General features: G+C 37.0%; 1 protein-coding gene across 1 annotated transcript in view; it reads left to right on the top strand.

The window, feature by feature from the left end:
* Positions 1–19,177, top strand: part of ARHGAP15 (Rho GTPase activating protein 15) — a 630,092-nt gene that overhangs the window by 171,413 nt on the left and 439,502 nt on the right. The window lies entirely within an intron of this gene.

The raw sequence follows: 19,177 nt of genomic DNA on the forward strand, positions 1-19,177 counted from the left end.
CCCCGGTTTTCTGAATCCCAACCCAGAGCTCTCTTTCTGATAGACCGTGATCTGCTCTGACAACTTCTGATCAGATTTCTGTTTTCCTCCATTCATTTTACACCATGTAATATATGAGGGCAATGTAAGTGTAACCCTTTAAGACTTTTGAACTTCTCTTTTTTAATTGGGCCCTTGTTGTATTGCCAGCTTTGTCTGAGCATAACCGGAATGTGAAATCATGTTCATATTTGTGTGTGTATGCACGTGAGCACACACATACATATGTGTACATGTAATGAATTCCTATAGAAGTAAACTTACTGCTTCCTTTTATTGTCTCTGACAGAAAGATTGCTATAGTTCTGAGAAAAGAATGTGGAGAAGAGGGGAATCTCAATAGCTATGTAGGACTCAAACACTTTAGTAAAATGGAAATAGGCAGGAAGACATTAGTTTATTGCAATGATTGTTCTTTTTAATATATAGTCAGGTGTGTAGAGCCCATTCTGCACTGTAAATGCATAATTCTTAGGAGTCTGAAGTTCTAGAAGTGGAATGGCATGACCATGACCGGAATTTTTGAGAATGAAACACTACAGTGAATAAATGTATAATTCTGTTACCTAAACTGGCATAAACCTACTACATATTAATGTAATTGCCTGGTCATATATTTTACATAGCTTACTTTTATCTAATGTCAATATAGAATTTGTCCAAAAATATAAATTATATTAGTCGTTAGGAGGGAAGTCTGATTTTGACTTCAATGGAAAATGCGCTTAAAAAGATATTGGAAGAGGTCAGTCTTAATCTAATTATCTGGCCGTGTGCTTACTTATGACAAGTGCTTTCTTTCTTTCTCAAAATCCACCCTGTCTTCTGCCTGGCTTCACTGTAGCCTTAAAATGGCACTTTAGGACATCAGCTTGTCACCCTGAAAGGAACTGATATCCCCGATGTGTCATTGAAAGTTTGCTTCCAGAACAAAGAGGAAAATAAGATGGGCTCTCATGGGCTAGTTTAAAGAATCATCTGAGATTTTTGCTCTGTGTGCCTCTTCAGGGAAGGCTAACCCCCCAATTTAGCTCACTTCTTGGAGTCTGCCTTCTGTGCCGAGGGAAGGATGCTTAGTGTGCCATTTCTGCAAATTGACTTTCTGATTTTTCAAACTTTGGGAGACTGTATCAAAGTCATGATTTGAAAAATTATCTCCTCAAACCTCTGGCACTCCCTAATGGTTCTATAACACATTCACCCTTGCACACAGTGCTCTCTGCGTTGATGAGGGACACAAAGAAGCAAGCCCAGTGTGAACCCACGTGGGAAAAAGTGCCACATGATTCAATAGTACATGAATCTGCCTCAGATGGTAATAAAAGGTGTCATGCGAGGCCACAGGCCATAGGGAGAGCGCCAACCATGTGTATGCACATTCAGTTAAGTCTTGTGCACATCCTGTTTCTCTTAACTGCAGACCAACCGTTTCTCCTTTGGAGTCACGTACACAATATGCAGAATGGTTATGCAGGAGAAATCCATGGCAACAGCACATACAGAGCTTGTTGATTTATTTGGAAAAATAAGTTTACCTAATTTTTTTTAATTTTTAACCTTTTAAAAGGATATATTTCTTTAGATTTACTTGATTCAAACTTGGAAATAAAGAACAGTGCTGTACAATTTTTTTTAGCCATAGCTTATCTTGGCCTTTATGAATAGCTAAAGGCTGTTCACTCTTCCCTTTAGAAAATTTGGAGGTATTTTTCTGTGCTGTGTACATTTTCATCCACAAGAATATTTTCTTCTCATTTTCCTAGATACCTTGGGACAATTATTTTTTCTCTGCAGATACCTTAAAGAACTATTTAAGACCCTATCCATTCCATCTACTCTTAGCCTTACCTGAAGGGCAAAATCCCTAAGACCTTGACACAAATACTGATAAATACATGGAATTATTAAAGGTGCAATCTCAGCAGAAAAGGATTGCTGCTGCCTTTATTCTCAGGGGAATACATATTTCACCCAGTAGCAAGACACCCAACCGCGGCTACGATCAGAAATCTCTGAAATGCCTTTAAGCTAATCATCTTTGAACATAAGTCTTTGTTGTTCAATCAGGGACCTTCTAGATGCAAGGCAAAGAAACCTTGCTTCATTTTTTTTTTTTTCTTCACCTTGCACAAAACAGCATCAAGCCTGTCACTATACCAGTAAGGTGCAGTGATCTGTCAACATTCACCCCTGATGAAGACAGTGAGAGAAATCCGGAGCTCCAGAGAGTTCAGGAGAGAACCAAACAGAGTGTTTGCAAAAGAGCATTTTTATATGTTTTCCTGTGACAGCACTAGTTTAACAGAAAATAGTTGGAGTGTGCCAAAAAAGGGGGAAAAAAATGAAAGACAGTAGTAGTAAGTTAGGCTAGCATGACATGATGGATCTGGGCTATGACAAACCGAATTGGAAAAAAGCTTCCCTGGGGACCAACTATACCAGGTTTGCTGAATTGTATTTCTTGATTTCTTACTGTGCAACAGTGCTTTTTACTGTTAGATTGACTAGGCTTCAGAATATTTTTTAAATTGTACAAATCAAAATCCATGTAGCTTAAAAATGAAGGATGTAAAAGGTTTAGGAGTTTGATGTATTGAAAGGCATTCTGTATTCCCTCATGTGAGTGTTAAATATACACTTTGTCTGTTTGATGAATTTTAAATCTTTGTGGAAGACAGTACACTTGATAACCGTTTACAGGGCTGAAAACCCTGGTTGGAAAGAAGGATACAGGCTGCAGAGATTCAAAGCTTCTTCCCTCTTATCCCACCCAGATGTGCCCAGGAATTACAACACGCAGCCTCTGTAGGTTCTCATTTGTTCTGAGTTGTTTATACAAAGGACAAGTAAAGAAACCTTAAATCTGGGGTCCTCTTAACAAAAGTATGATGCCTTGTTCTTATCACGTATCCTTTCAATTCATACATAGTGACTTTCACACACCCTAAGGTGAGGTCGAAAGAAAAATAAGAAGAGGGAGAAGAATTATTTCACAGCTGATAAATTTGTCAAATCTTCATATACTGCATGACATCACATGCAGTCTGATCCTTTAAATAGCCACACCTAAAAAGCTTTGAATGAATATACCTAAATGAATGGACTATATTAGCTACTCAGACAACTTTAGGTACTTGAGCTACAGAGGCATAAACAATTTGGGTCCTGTTTTCAAGGAGTTTGCAACTGATTTAAATAATTCATGAAATGGTCAGAGTGCAAAGTGATAATGTACCAAGTGACACTGAAACTCAAAGAAGACAGCAGACTATCTATTGGGCTCAGGCAAAACAACTCCATAATTTTCCCCATCAGCTGTTCACATCGAGGAGAAGGTGTTGAGAAAGTGGTTGGTGAAAGTGAGTTTTGGTTGAGGATTAGAATATATAGACAGAAGATCTAAGCACTGAGTAATGAGAGCTAAATGATAAGACATAGGTTCAGAAAATATTCAAGTAGGAACCACATACTGAAATGCTTATGACTGGTAAAGACAAGACATAAAATGGTATGGTTTAAGTGCTGAGGAAAATGTGACAATTATACACTGGAGTTTGCTTGTCCTATCTGAAAAACAAAAACAAAAACAGCTGCTTTTCAGCTGTAGATCATTGATGCATGCAAAAATATGAAACAAAATTGCCAAATCTTCTGCATTTTTACATGAATCTCTTGATTTTAAATATTAACAACTTATTTTTTTAAATTTACACATTATATGGATCAAATAAAATGTACCTGAGACTTGTGTTTCAGCCCATATACTTTCAGTTTGTAACCTGTATTCGTATAAAGACTCAGCTTGAATTGTGAATACACGATGTAGCAAGTCTTTGAGTGTGAGAGTGTGATGGCTGAACTAATTATGACTCAAATAGTTTTAGGAGTAGATATCTGGAGTGGGTAGGACTGAAGAAATAAAAGGGATTTGGAAGTCAGGCAAACAAAGAGATTATTGGAGAGATGATTAAAGTAGCTGGGATGGTAGCAGGTGACAAGGTAGAGAAGAACAGCATCGGCCGGGTGTTGACATCAAGGAATATGAAAGATTTGTCAGAGAGAAGGAAGCACACAAGGTGTTATAAAGTTGCCAATGATATTAACAGTGAGGGAGAAGCATTACTGTTCTGTGACCTGACATTGAGCAGGTCACAGCGAACGCCCAAAGTCTAAGCAAAAAAAGGTGAGAATTACTAACAAGAGCAACAAAGAAAGCCTTAGTGAATTTGACTTGATTTGATAATTTCTATCAAAAATATATCCAATCAGTTGGTTAACTGAATTCAATTTATTTGCAAAAATATACTAAAGAATACATTTTCTAAGATATTGGATTAAATATTTTGGAAGGGATACTGGGGGCAACAGTGAATATAAAGATGTATAAGACACTCTACCTGTCCTCAAGGTGTTTAAATCTATATGGAAAGCAGCAGATACACACATACACACACACACACACACACACACACACACACACACACACATCCCTATGTGTTTTACTTTGTTTTGTTAATGCTAAGTGCTATGACAGAAAGGCAAAGCATTCTTGTATAGTAGTTCAAATTCAAATGATTGTTTTTGAAGTATTGTTTGAATTGATGTTTTCTGATATCTATATATAGATATCATGTGTCAGAGCTCTCCAGAGAACCAGTGATATGTGTGTGTGTGTATGTGTATACATATCAGATACAAATACACATATATATGGAGATTTATTATGAAGAATTAGTTTCACATAATTATGAAGACTGAGAAATCCCTTGTTCTGCCATCTACAACTTGGAGACCCAGGAAAGCCTGTGGTGTATTTTAGTTCAAGTCCAAAGACCTGAGAACCAGGGAGCCAATAAATCCTAGTCCCAGAGAAGATGAGATGTCCCACCCCAATCAGTAAGGCAGGAAAATAGGGAACAATTCTCCTTCCTCTATCTTTTGTTCTACTCATGCCCTCAACAGATTAGATGATGCCCACTCACACTAGGGAGGACAATCTACTTTAGAGTCCACCCATTCCAATGCTAACCTCATTTGGAAACACTCTCACAGGTACACTTAGAAATAATGTTTAATCTGGGCACCTTTTACCGGTCAAGTTGACACAGAAAATTAAACATCACACCATGTAACAGTGTTTCTGCCTGTTCTGAAGAACTACAATGCATTATTATCTGGTGGGTTCTCTTCTGAAAATCCCAATAGCAAGCCAAAGTGGGTGCTCTGGGAGGGGTCTTCTTTTCTTGCCTCTTTTGTTAAGACCTGACTCAGGTTAGCACTCAGCAGATGTACAGTTTTAACTAGGATGAATTGAGTTGAATTCCAGTTGACTCAGTTTGAACCTTTGCCCTCCATATCTACCCATTTTATTATTGCCCTGCTTGGGTCAAAGCCCACCTCCCTTCTCTCCATCAAGGTTGGAGCTGAGACTATCACTAAAAAGCATATTCTATTGTAAAGGTCTCCAGTATCCTTAGGAGTTGTACTTGGATACTGGGAAAGATCAACTAGAAATTCATTTAGATAGATAGACACGGCATGTTTTAAAATTTCAGAATAAAAATACTTTAGAAACTGGAAAGTTTCAAAATACTTTTAGAAAGCTGTGGCTGCTTCTCAAAGAAATGTCCATTTCTCAGTGGTGCTATTTGACAGTCGTAACCAAGTGCCCCCCAATTAATAACAATGAGTACAAATAACATTTGGCTTTTCTATCCTATAAGCACATCCTATTCTTATTTTGAAATTCAGTTGCTTGGGCTTTGCAATGATTTACCAATTTCATCAGACATTTGGGGTAACTTTAGCTTCCAGCCCATAACTTAGAATATTGTAAAAGGAGAAAGTTAAGATAAACCTAATAGTTTCCATGTAAGTATTTTTGCTGTCTTTAAAGTTAAATTAGTTACTTTTTAATGCACTTTTTCAATTTATAATGCAGGAAAATGCCAATATTACTCAATTATTTTGATCCATTTACATCTTAAACTATGGAAATAATTGTTATGCCACCCCTACTATTCATTTACTCTTAGATTGGTATCCTCTTTGGTTTGGTTTTATTTATGTGTAAATATGCAGAGTTCAAAACTTGTTAGTCGCAACACTAATAATGTTATTTATATACTTCACCTTGTCCATTTAAAATGGATTGTTCTATTTATAGAGTAACAGCCTGTAAAATTGAATTTAAAAATTTAATAGAAAAGACAGTCCTTTTAAAAATTATTATGATAGAAAGATGGGTAATTTTTGTTCATAAATTACTCACAGAGCAACTTTTTAAAAAATCTTGTTTTTAGTTCCAAAACTTTAAAATAGTCTTATTGATTTTTAAAAATAATTATTTATGTAAATAATTCATAGCAGAGTTTTCAGTATTTGAAATATAAATTCTTATAATAGGAATTTTACAAGACCATTAATTTTAGCAGGGCTGGGAAACACAACTATAATTTAGGAGCTATTGTTGATTGTTTCTAGAAATAGATATTGACCCCATTAGTTTTAAGTGATAACATTACTAAGCCAAGTATTAATCCAACAATACCAGAATTACTGATTTTAGTCAGCATTTTTATTCAAAACCTTCCTTTAGCACTTAAATTTCACTTAGCTTATCATACATAAATATAAGTATAAAATTTAAATAAATTATCTTAGAATTCTCATTTTTAAAGTTATTACAAAATTAATGCCTGCAGAAGCTCCAGTGCCTAAAGTCTTTTGTTTGTTACTGTCACTTTAGTATGCATTTTGGCTCTGGTGGAAAAGATGCCACCCTCTCAGACATTGTTTCATTAATCAAGAGGGTATCCTCGGGGTCCAGAGAAGCCTCGTGGCGCAATAATCAATCCCTGAATCATTTAGTTGTTATGAAATTCTCTCAAGGAGAGGAAGTCATCATCATCAACAATAGCAACAACAAGAATAGCAGCTAACGTTTACTGGGTCCTCACTATGTGCCAGGTATGATTCCTTGACATGTGTCAACATATTTAGTCCTCACAGCCAATGAAATGGTTTGGAAAATGATTTTGTGAAGTTTGTTAACTGCATTTACAACTGTTAAATATTTTCACATACAGCATGTATGTCTCCATTTGTATTCTTGTTTTGAGACCCATAGATGCTAGGGCAGGGGGTGCTTAATGAAGTCTACTCACAAACAAATCTGCTGTCACCAACAAGAGTATAATTTTTGTTCATTTTGGAGAGGTTAGATTAACACTAATTTTGGAGTTTAAAACCACCTCAGTCCATCAGAGATGTCAGGCTTTGTTGACGATGCATAATTCCACAAGCACCTGATGAAAGAGACAAAGTATCTCAGAGATGGGTCTTAAGGCTGGGTGTCTGGGAGGTAACTAAAAGTGTATATGTGTTGCAAATATTAAGTGGTAAAAGAATAATGTGATGATGGGCTGTTCATATTCAAATCTGAATTTAGCTATTGTTTGGCAACAAATACTTAACCGCCGCCCCAAGAAGAGCCCAAAGAAAAACCTTCCCTTTTTTGCTTATTCAGTTTTTTAATTCTACACTTAAAAGTAGAGACAACAGCAAAATCAATGATATTTTGGGGGTTACTATATAAAACCATTTAAGTTCATTTGACGAACATTCATTAAAGCTCTGGGAACTTAACTCAATGGTAAACTGGTCTTGCTCAACTATTTACTTAAAACTCCTTTGGTGTTTGTCTTGATGATAAACGATTGTCTCCATCTAAGCCTTCTCTTCCCTTATACCTGAATCTTAATAAGCACCTTTAAAGATCCTAAGACAGTCAGTCTTTGCTGTAACTATTGCATATTTTGGAACCCAGAACATTTAAATGTATGGATGAGTTGAGAAGCACTTGTGAACTATTCAGTATTTTGCAATTTTAACACAAATTTCTCAGAATAGAAGCACTAAGTTAGCAGGATAATATTACCAGATGTATTTACTTGGTGCTTCTGAGACTTTGGTATTTTATGGGTTAATAATTAACTTTTGGTAGATGAATGGGCTTCTTTCCAATTTACTGATGGACAACCTGTTAGTTAGGATAACTGCTACCTGCTGTAACAAACAAACTCCACCCTAGATAATTGATCAAATAGAATAGAATGTTACTTTTCACTCTTACAAAGTCCAGCATGGGCATTGCTGATTGCAGGCAGCTTTCCTGTGGGCAGTCAATCAGGGACCCCCAGAGTCTTCCCAGAGGATGGACCCAGCATCTTTAACATGTGGCTTCTAAGGCTCTAGGTACTACATCGCTGGTTTCCAGCCAGTGGGACTCTACATTTAAACACGAGGCCTCTACTTAGAAACCAGAGGGAAATTTAATCGAATACTAAGCTAATGAGAAGGAATTTAATCATAACAAAATAATAGCCCACATTTATTAGCATTCACTATGTTTTGGGCATTGTTCTAAGCACTTTACATATGTTAGTTTAATTAATACTCCAGATGACGCTAAAGGCAATTATTCTTATTTGGCCCAGTTTACAGTTGGGAGACTGAGGCACAGGGAAGGGAGTAAATTCCCCAAAGCTATATGGTAAACATCAATTAGAATCTAAATTCAAATCTAGACAATCTAATTCTATTAGACTATCTTATCTCCCAGGAAAGATAGAAAAATACCATTTGAAAAGAAAGGGGAAAATGGGGAAGAACAGTTTCTTCCTGAAAGAAACTTCCTCTAATTAGACTTTGCTTAGGTTACACCTTAAAATTTTGTACAATTCACTCTCAGCCTGCAGACTTCTGTTCTTTTCTCCACAGGATGTTTTCTACCTTGCGCCTGTCATGTGGGTTCAGCAAAGGACTGAATTTTAAAATGACCTCTAACCTCAAGGAATTTGGATTCTGTTGAGGAGGAAAGAGATTCTAAAATAATAGAAAAGGACAGTCAATATTAAAGGACAAATAAAAGGCAGGCAATAGGATTTCCAGGAAGGGTGGGAATTTTCAAGAAAGAGTTTATGAAGGATGAAGATTTTAACTGGTCCTTAATAAATGGGCAGAATTTCATGAATAGAAAAGTACAGAAGACTTCAAAGGAGAAGGATGATGGGAACAAAGATTTGGGTGGATAAAGGCAGTATTTGTAGCAGCATGGCTGTAATAGAAGGCAATTTTGGGAATTAGTGAGAGTTATATCTTTATCCACTTTTACTTTAGAACTTATTTTTGCATATATTTTTAATTCAATGTAACCATCTGGTAAGACCTGGCACTCGATGATTTGTTGCAGTAGTAGTGTTTATCTAAGGAGCTACGTATGTAGGCACAGGAAAATGAATACTGGGTTCTGGGAACAAAGACTGGTGAGGGATTTCCAAACAAATGCCACCTTCTACTCATTTCAACAAGTGTGAGAGTTAAGGAATGTGCTTCACTGCCATTACATTTCTGGGTCCCCAGAGCTTCTTACAGAGAACCTAACCAAGACCTTGGGGTATTCAGCCTGTCCTGCTTCTAAGTACTTTTAGAGTAACTGACCATTCTTATATACCTGTGTCACTTCTCAACTCTGCTTTCTCATGCAGCAAACACTTCATTCCTCCTTCAAATCAAGGGATGAGCCCCTGGAGGACACTAAGCGAGTTCTGAATTCTCTGAGGAGCCACCTCTGACTATGACTGTTCTTCTTTGTCAATCACAGAGCACTTCCAGTGCCATCATTGCTGTTTTCAATATTATGTTGTTGCTGTAGGCAACATGAAACTGACAAGGGATGGCACGGAGAAGAGCTGAAAGGGCACTTCTGTTTTTTTGATGCATCTGACACCTGTAGTTACAAGAAAGAAAACAGCTTTCTTAAGCATATTGCTGGGTGACGTAGAAGGTGAAAGATGGTTTAGAAATAGCTTTTCAATGCAACAGCACAATAGAATCTAAACTGCTTCTGTGTACTTCCATCCTGAGGGTATCTTCCTAAGTAGAAGCAATATGGTCAGGTAGTTTCCTAGGAGTCTCTGGATAGAGTTAGGCTTCAGTGAAGACCCAGTCTAACCCTTAGAATTTAAGTATGTACTAGTAAAACTGTCTTACCAGTACATACTTTTATATATCAGGCTCATTATGATGAGTGCAAGAAGCATGGTGAGAAAAGCTTATCATCAGTCTTACTCACAAGCACTGGAGGAGAAAGAAAGAGAAAATCCTCCTTGTAACCTTTTGCATGTCTCCTAAACCATGGCAAGAAAGAAAAACTATGATTGTTGAAATAGAGGTTTACATCCCAGACTAGGACAAATATTCAGCATAGAGCCTCAACATTTCATTTATATGCATTTAAGTAATAATAATAAATACCAAAAAAGTCCACAACACATAGGACTATAATTGAGGACTAATTAGGTGCCAATTTCTAGACCATATGTTTTGCAATGCAGTATCTCATCTAATTTTAGTGACAAAGGTACTATGCACAATTGTTATCTCCCCTTTACAAATGAGAAAATTAAGGCATAGAGAAATTAAGTAACTATCCAAAGTTGAGCAAGTGATGACACAGGACTTTTTATTCTTCCCCACAGGAGCCCTGCATTTTAGATAGATTTCTCTTTGCATTGTCTCACATAGAATACATCTTATTTCTACCTTTTACTCTACCACTCCTGTACATTCTTATATAGCTTTGTAGATTACCATTTTTATTCTTAAATTATTGCACTGTGTTCACAGGTATAATTATCTCCAATTGGAGGGGAGTCTCCCATATTCCCTGGCAGATACTTGGTTATTAATTGCTTAAAAATAGATAACTAGGGCTTCCCTGGTGGTGCAGTGGTTGAGAGTCCACCTGCCGATGCAGGGGACACAGGTTCGTGCCCCGGTCCGGGAAGATCCCACGTGCTGCGGAGCGGCTGGGCCCGTGAGCCATGGCCGCTGAGCCTGCGCGTCCGAAGCCTGTGCTCCGCAACGGGAGAGGCCACAACACTGAGAGGCCCACGTACCGCAAAAAAAACAAACAAAAAAAATAGATAACTGGAGTTGATTTGTTCTCTATCACTTCTGGCTATAGATCGTACAATCCACATGTATATTATTATACAGATATTGGTACTTTAGTCTCAGCTATGAATTTCCATGTGGAAGGATTAGTAAAAAGGTAATATTAGGATTCCACCTCAAATGGATGTAATCCCTAGTTAGCATCTTAAAATATGGAAACTCCTTATTATCCCCTTAGCACACCATGGTATTGACAGAACTTTGTTTTACCTTATCATCATAACATCATCTCTGAGAATTTCCACTTGTATCATTACAAGATGATTATGACAGCTTCACTAAGCCTCATGCATGTGAATGGAAAATTAGTGCCATGAAGAAAATTTCTAATAATTATTTTCCAAGACATATTGGTACTATTCAAACTTAAACTCATTAAACTGATTTGAATCTCATTTCAGCAAATCCATACCAAGTGTTATTAAGTTATTCTCATACTACTTTTAGGTAAAGATTTAATCAGAAAATATGTTACTAAAATCCATATGCATAACCTTAATATCATCACATATGTGGCAATGGTATATGTGGATCTCAATACTTCCAAAGTAAGTCTCAAAATAATTATATAGTAAATTAAATTATCAAAATAATCAACAAGTAAATAGTACCCCAGATACTGTGCTAGTTGTTCTACATTCATTATCTTATTTAACTTGCACAACCTCCCCATGAGAATTTTGTCCCCATTTTACAGATGTGGTAATTGAATGCCAAAGATGTTAAGAGACTTGTTCAGAGTCACACATACAGTGTGTGGCAAGAACCATTTTGGGATATGCTTCAAGATTCTAAAGTTCTTACTCTTTTAACTTTCACATGTTAATTCACATTTCTAGTACTGGGTCCTCCTTCCATTGTTTTTTTAACATAAGAAAAAGAAAGCAGCTAATGATGAGTCTTATATAATAAAAAAGAAGTTCTGAGTTTTCATAAGTTCTAGTTCAAGATCTAAAAATTAATAATTTAGGAATAATTAGATTTATTTCCTCAACTTACTCATTATAAGAAATATTTGAACAAATACATATGCAGTAACTAAAATCAATATGCAAAATGCTTTATGCAAGTCTACATAGAGAGGCACAGAGAGAGTAAAATCTCACCGCTCTGAAAAATTTGGAGGGGTAGCTATATGTTCCCAGGGAGAAATCAATCTAGAAAGTCTTCTTTTTTCTCCATCCTATACAATAAAAGCCTATAGAAACCCTTGCAAAGGCAGCAGCAAAGTACTTCCTATCATACACAATTTTATTTAATAGCATTTGATAAGTTAAATATCTTAGATTATAAAGGGAAAATGATTGAATTCTGTGTAGACAAATCAGAAAGCTTATTCTTAAGGGAACAGATGTTGAGCACTTTGGGGCAGAAAATCTGGGAACTTTCTACAGGAGTGTTATTAGCTCAGTACTTACGTTAGAATAAGCCAGACCTGCTTGTGCCATTGTGGCACGTGGAAGCCCATCATTCAGTTTGGTCAATAGATTAAGCACATTGAAAGATTAAAATCAAGTAGAATGGGATCAGATGTGGCCATAGGGAGGCAAAATTAATAGGTAACACTCTATCCTATGTAACCATAAGTTTTTCACACATAGTAACACTAAATAAATTGGATATACTTCATTTTATATATGGGTTCAAATTATGTCTAAGTATTCACTTTGTTACCTGTATAATATTCTCAATGTATAAGTTGGTGTCTCCCTAACTGGTTTAACAAATAGACCCAACATGTGTAATGACTCAACCAAAACAGACAATCTGATGATGAGCTAGAACATAATTACGAACATTCTGAGTTGGGGGTTCTTGAACAGGCAGCTCTCCCCCATCTCCTGTTGGATAGGCAGTGATTCGGGGACCCTAGCCCCTTGCATCTTGTGGTTCTGCTTGCTCATGAGCCTCATTACTGTTGTCCAGAAGGAGAGAGTATAGTTAGGGCACAACAGCTGCTTAAAAGCCTTGTCCCAGAAACTGGACACATCTTATCCTCTTATAGTCCAATGACTAGCACCAATACATGGTCACAACAACTGCAGAGGAGGCTGGGAGATGGAGTACAGTTGTGTACAAGTTGGAAGAGGAGAACACAGCTTTCTCAACTGCATTGTATATTAAATTATTACAGGATCTATATCTAACAGGGAATTACCAAACCAACAAGTGTAGCAACTGCATCATTGTATTGATAGAGTTACTATGTTGATAAACACTTTAAAATATGTACTGAAAGTCTTCTAACACTTGTGCTAATGAGTCAAGCCTCAACATGAACTCTAAGACAACGCCTTTGTTTTTTTACTGTCATTTTTGTTTTCCCCAATTACTTATTTTTGGCTAAATTCTAAATGGGTGAATTTGATGAGGTAAATTTGTTTGTTTGTTTTTTTTTTTTTTTTTTTTTTTTTTTTTTTTTTTTGTTTTAATGGATATTTTTGTGATTTTATTCATCATTTCATGTCCAATGTCTCAGACTTTTTTTTTTTTTTTTTTTTAACATCTTTATTGGGGTATAATTGCTTTACAATGGTGTGTTAGTTTCTGCTTTACAACAAAGTGAATCAGCTATACATATACATATGTTCCCGTATGTCTTCCCTCTTGCGTCTCCCTCCCTCCCACTCTCCCCATCCCACCCTTCCAGGCTGTCACAAAGCACCGAGCTAATATCCCTGTGCCTTGCGGCTGCTTCCCCCCAGCTATCTACCTTACTACGTTTGTTAGTGTGTATATGTCCATGACTCTCTCTCGCCCTGTCAAAACTCACCCTTCCCCCTCCCCATATCCTTAAGTCCGTTCTCCAGTAGGTCTGCGTCTTTATTCCTATCTTACCCCTAGGTTCTTCATGACATTTTTTTCCCTTAAATTCCATATATATGTGTTAGCATACGGTATTTGTCTTTTTCTTTCTGACTTACTTCACTCTGTATGACAGATTCTAGGTCTATCCATCTCATTACAAATAACTCAATTTCATTTCTTTTTAAGGCTGAGTAATATTCCATTGTGTATATGTGCCACATCTTCTTTATCCATTCATCCGATGATGGGCGCTTAGGTTGTTTCCATGTCCTGGCTATTGTAAATAGAGCTGCAATGAACATTTTGGTACATGACTCTCTTTGAATTTTGGTTTTCTCAGGGTATATGCCAAGTAGTGGGATTGCTGGGTCATATGGTAATTCTATTTGTAGTTTTTTAAGGAACCTCCATACTGTTCTCCACAGTGGCTGAACCAATTCACATTCCCACCAGCAGTGCAAGAGTGTCCCCTTTTCTCCACACCCTCTCCAGCATTTATTGTTTCTTGATTTTTTGATGATGGCCATTCTGACTGGTGTGAGATGATATCTCATTGTAGTTTTGATTTGCATTTCTCTAATGATTAATGATGTTGAGCATTCTTTCATGTGTTTGTTGGCATTCTGTATATCTTCTTTGGAGAAATGTCTATTTAGGTCTTCTGCCCATTTTTGGATGGGGTTGTTTGTTTTTTTGTTATTGAGCTGCATGAGCTGCTTGTAAATTTTGGAGATTAATCCTTTGTCAGTTGCTTCATTTGCAAATGTTTTCTCCCATTCTGAGGGTTGTCTTTTGGTCTTGGTTCTGGTTTCCTTTGCTGTGCAAAAGCTTTGAAGTTTCATTAGGTCCCATTTGTTTATTTTTGTTTTTATTTCCATTACTCTAGGAGGTGGGTCAGAAAGGATCTTGCTGTGATTTATGTCATAGAGTGTTCTTCCTATGTTTTCTTCTAAGAGTTTGATAGTTTCTGGCCTTACATTTAGGTCTTTAATCCATTTTGAGCTTATTTTTGTGTATGGTGTTAGGGAGTGATCTAATCTCATACTTTTACATGTACCTGTCCAGTTTTCCCAGCACCATTTATTGAAGAGGCTGTCCTTTCTCCACTGTACATTCCTGCCTCCTTTATCAAAGATAAGGTGTCCATATGTGCGTGGGTTTATCTCTGGGCTTTCTATCCTGTTCCACTGATCTATCTTTCTGTTTTTGTGCCAGTACCATACTGTCTTGATTACTGTTGCTTTGTAATATAGTCTGAAGTCAGGGAGCCTTATTCCTCCAGCTCCTTTTTTCGTTCTAAAGATTGCTTTGGCTATTCGGGGTCTTTTGTGTTTCCATACAAATTGCGAAATTTTTTGTTCTAGTTCTGTGAAAAATGCCAGTGGTAGTTTGATAGGGATTGCATTGAATCTGTAGATTGCTTTGGGTAGTAGAGTCATTTTCACAATGTTGATTCTTCCCATCCAAGAACATGGTATATCTCTCCATCTATTTGTATCATCTTTAATTTCTTTCATCAGTGTCTTATAATTTTCTGCATACAGGTCTTTCGTATCCTTAGGTAGGTTTATTCCTAGATATTTTATTCTTTTTGTTGCAATGGTAAATGGGAGTGTTTTCTTGATTTCACTTTCAGATTTTTCATCATTAGTATATAGGAATGCCAGAGATTTCTGTGCATTAATTTTGTATCCTGCTACTTTACCAAATTCATTGATTAGCTCTAGTAGTTTTCTGGTAGCATCTTTAGGATTCTCTATGTATAGTATCATGTCATCTGCAAACAGTGACAGCTTTACTTCTTCTTTTCCGATTTGGATTCCTTTTATTTCCTTTTCTTCTCTGATTGCTGTGGCTAAAACTTCCAAAACTATGTTGAATAAGAGTGGTGAGAGTGGGCAACCTTGTCTTGTTCCTGATCTTAGTGGAAATGCTTTCAGTTTTTCACCATTGAGGATGATGTTGGCTGTGGGCTTGTCATATATGGCTTTTATTATGTTTAGGAAAGTTCCCTCTATGCCTACTTTCTGGAGGGTTTTTATCATAAATGGGTGTTGAATTTTGTCGAAAGCTTTCTCTGCATCTATTGAGATGATCATATGGTTTTTCTCCTTCAATTTGTTAATATGGTTTATCACATTGATAGATTTGCGTATATTGAAGAATCCTTGCATTCCTGGAATAAACCCCACTTGATCATGGTGTATGATCCTTTTAATGTGCTGTTGGATTCTGTTTGCTAGTATTTTGTTGAGGATTTTTGCATCTATGTTCATCAGTGATATTGGCCTGTAGTTTTCTTTCTTTGTGACATCCTTGTCTGGTTTTGGTATCAAGGTGATGGTGGCTTCGTAGAAGGAATTTGGGAGTGTTCCTCCCTCTGCTATATTTTGGAAGAGTTTGAGAAGGATAGGTGTTAGCTCTTCTCTAAACGTTTGATAGAATTCACCTGTGAAGCCATCTGGTCCTGGGCTTTTGTTTGTTGGAAGGTTTTTAATCACAGTTTCAATTTCAGTGCTTGTGATTGGTCTGTTCATATTTTCTATTTCTTCCTGATTCAGTCTTGGCAGGTTGTGCATTTCTAAGAATTTGTCCATTTCTTCCAGATTGTCCATTTTATTGGCATAGAGTTGCTTGTAGTAATCTCTCATGATTTTTTTTATTTCTGCAGTGTCAGTTGTTACTTCTCCTTTTTCATTTCTAATTCTATTGATTTGAGTCTTCTCCCTTTTTTTCTTGATGAGTCTGGCTAGTGGTTTATCTATTTTGTTTATCTTCTCAAAGAACCAGCTTTTAGTTTTATTGATCTTTGCTATTGTTTCCTTCATTTCTTTTTCATTTATTTCTGATCTGATTTTTATGATTTCTTTCCTTCTGCTAGCTTTGGGGTTTTTTTGTTCTTCCTTCTCTAATTGCTTGAGGTGCAAGGTTAGGTTGTTTATTCGAGATGTTTCCTGCTTCTTAAGGTGGGCTTGTATTGCTATAAACTTCCCCCTTAGAACTGCTTTTGCTGCATCCCATAGGTTTTGGGTCGTTGTGTCTCCATTGTCATTTGTTTCTAGGTATTTTTTTATTTCCTCTTTGATTTCTTCAGTGATCACTTCATTATTAAGTAGTGTATTGTTTAGCCTCCATGTGTTTGTATTTTTTACAGATCTTTTCCTGTAATTGATATCTAGTCTCATGGCGTTGTGGTCGGAAAAGATACTTGATACAATTTCAGTTTTCTTAAATTTACCAAGGCTTGATTTGTGACCCAAGATATGATCTATCCTGGAGAATGTTCCATGAGCACTTGAGAAAAATGTGTATTCTGTTGTTTTTGGATGGAGTGTCCTATAAATATCAATTAAGTCCATCTTGTTTAATGTATCATTTAAAGCTTGTGTTTCCTTATTTATTTTCATTTTGGATGATCTGTCCATGGGTGAAAGTGGGGTGTTAAAGTCCCCTACTATGAATGTGTTACTGTTGATCTCCCCTTTTATGGTTGTTAGTATTTGCCTTATGTATTGAGGTGCTCCTATGTTGGGTGCATAAATATTTACAATTGTTATATCTTCTTCTTGGATCGATCCCTTGATCATTATGTAGTGTCCTTCTTTGTCCCTTTTAATAGTCCTTATTTTAAAGTCTATTTTGTCTGATATGAGAATTGCTACTCCAGCTTTCTTTTGGTTTCCATTTGCATGGAATATCTTTTTCCATCCCCTTACTTTCAGTCTGTATGTGTCTCTAGTTCTGAAGTGGGTCTCTTGTAGACAGCATATATAAGGGTCTTGTTTTTGTATCCATTCAGCCAATCTGTGTCTTTTGGTGGGAGCATTTAGTCCATTCACATTTAAGGTAATTATTGATATGTATGTTCCTATTTCCATTTTATATATTGTTTTGGGTTCGCTACTATAGGTCATTTCCTTCTCTTGTGTTTCGTGTCTAGAGAAGTTCCTTTAGCATTTGTTGTAAAGCTGGTTTGGTGGTGCTGAACTCTCTCAGCTTTTGCTTGTCTGTAAAGGTTTTAATTTCTCCATCAAATGTGAATGAGATCCTTGCTGGGTAGAGTAGTCTTGGTTTCAGGCTATTCTCCTTCATCACTTTCAGTATGTCCTGCCACTCCCTTCTGGCTTGTAGGGTTTCTGCTGAGAGATCAGCTGTTAACCTTATGGGGATTCCCTTGTGTGTTATTTGTTGTTTTTCCCTTGCTGCTTTTAATATGCTTTCTTTGTATTTAATTTTTGACAGTTTGATTAATATGTGTCTTGGCGTGTTTCTCCTTGTATTTATCCTGTATGGGACCCTCTGTGCTTCCTGGACTTGATTAACTATTTCCTTTCCCATATTAGGGAAGTTTTCAACTATAATCTCTTCAAATATTTTCTCAGTCCCTTTCTTTCTTTCTTCTTCTTCTGGAACCCCTATAATTCGAATGTTGGTGCGTTTCATGTTGTCCCAGAGGTCTCTGAGACTGTCCTCAGTTCTTTTCATTCTTTTTTCTTTATTCTGCTCTGCAGTAGTTATTTCCACTACTTTATCTTCCAGGTCACTTATCCGTTCTTCTGCCTCAGTTATTCTGCTATTGATCCTATCTAGAGTGATTTTAATTTCATTTATTGCATTGTTCATCGTTGCTTGTTTCATCTTTAGTTCTTGTAGGTCCTTGTTAACTGTTTCTTGCATTTTGTCCATTCTACTTCCAAGATTTCGGATCATCCTTACTATCATTATTCTGAATTCTTTTTCAGGTAGATTGCCTATTTCCTCTTCATTTGTTAGGTCTGGTGGGTTTTTATCTTGCTCCTTCATCTGCTGTGTGTTTTTCTGTCTTCTCATTTTGCTTATCTTACTGTGTTTGGGGTCTCCTTTTTGCAGGCTGCACGTTCGTAGTTCCCGTTGTTTTTGATGTCTGTCTCCAGTGGCTAAGGTTGTTTCAGTGGGTTGTGTAGGCTTCCTGGTGGAGGGGACTAGTGCCTGTGTTGTGCTGGATGAGGCTGGATCTTGTCTCTCTAGTGGGCAGGTTCACGTCTGGTGGTGTGTTTTGGGGTGTCTGTGGCCTTATTATGATTTTAGGCAGCCTCTCTGCTAATGGGTGGGGTTGTGTTCCTGTTTTGCTAGTTGTTTGGCATAGGTTGTCCAGCACTGTGGCTTGCTGGTCGTTGAGTGAAGCTGGGTGCTGGTGTTAAGATGGAGGTCTCTGGGAGATTTCCGCCGTTTAATATTATGTGGAGCTGGGATGTCTCTTGTTGACCAGTGACCTGAAGTTGGCTCTCCTACCTCAGAGGCAGAGCCCTGACTCCTGGCTGGAGCACCAAGA

This window comes from Phocoena phocoena, chromosome 7 (assembly GCF_963924675.1).
Source record: "Phocoena phocoena chromosome 7, mPhoPho1.1, whole genome shotgun sequence".
Taxonomy (NCBI): Eukaryota; Metazoa; Chordata; class Mammalia; order Artiodactyla; family Phocoenidae; genus Phocoena; species Phocoena phocoena.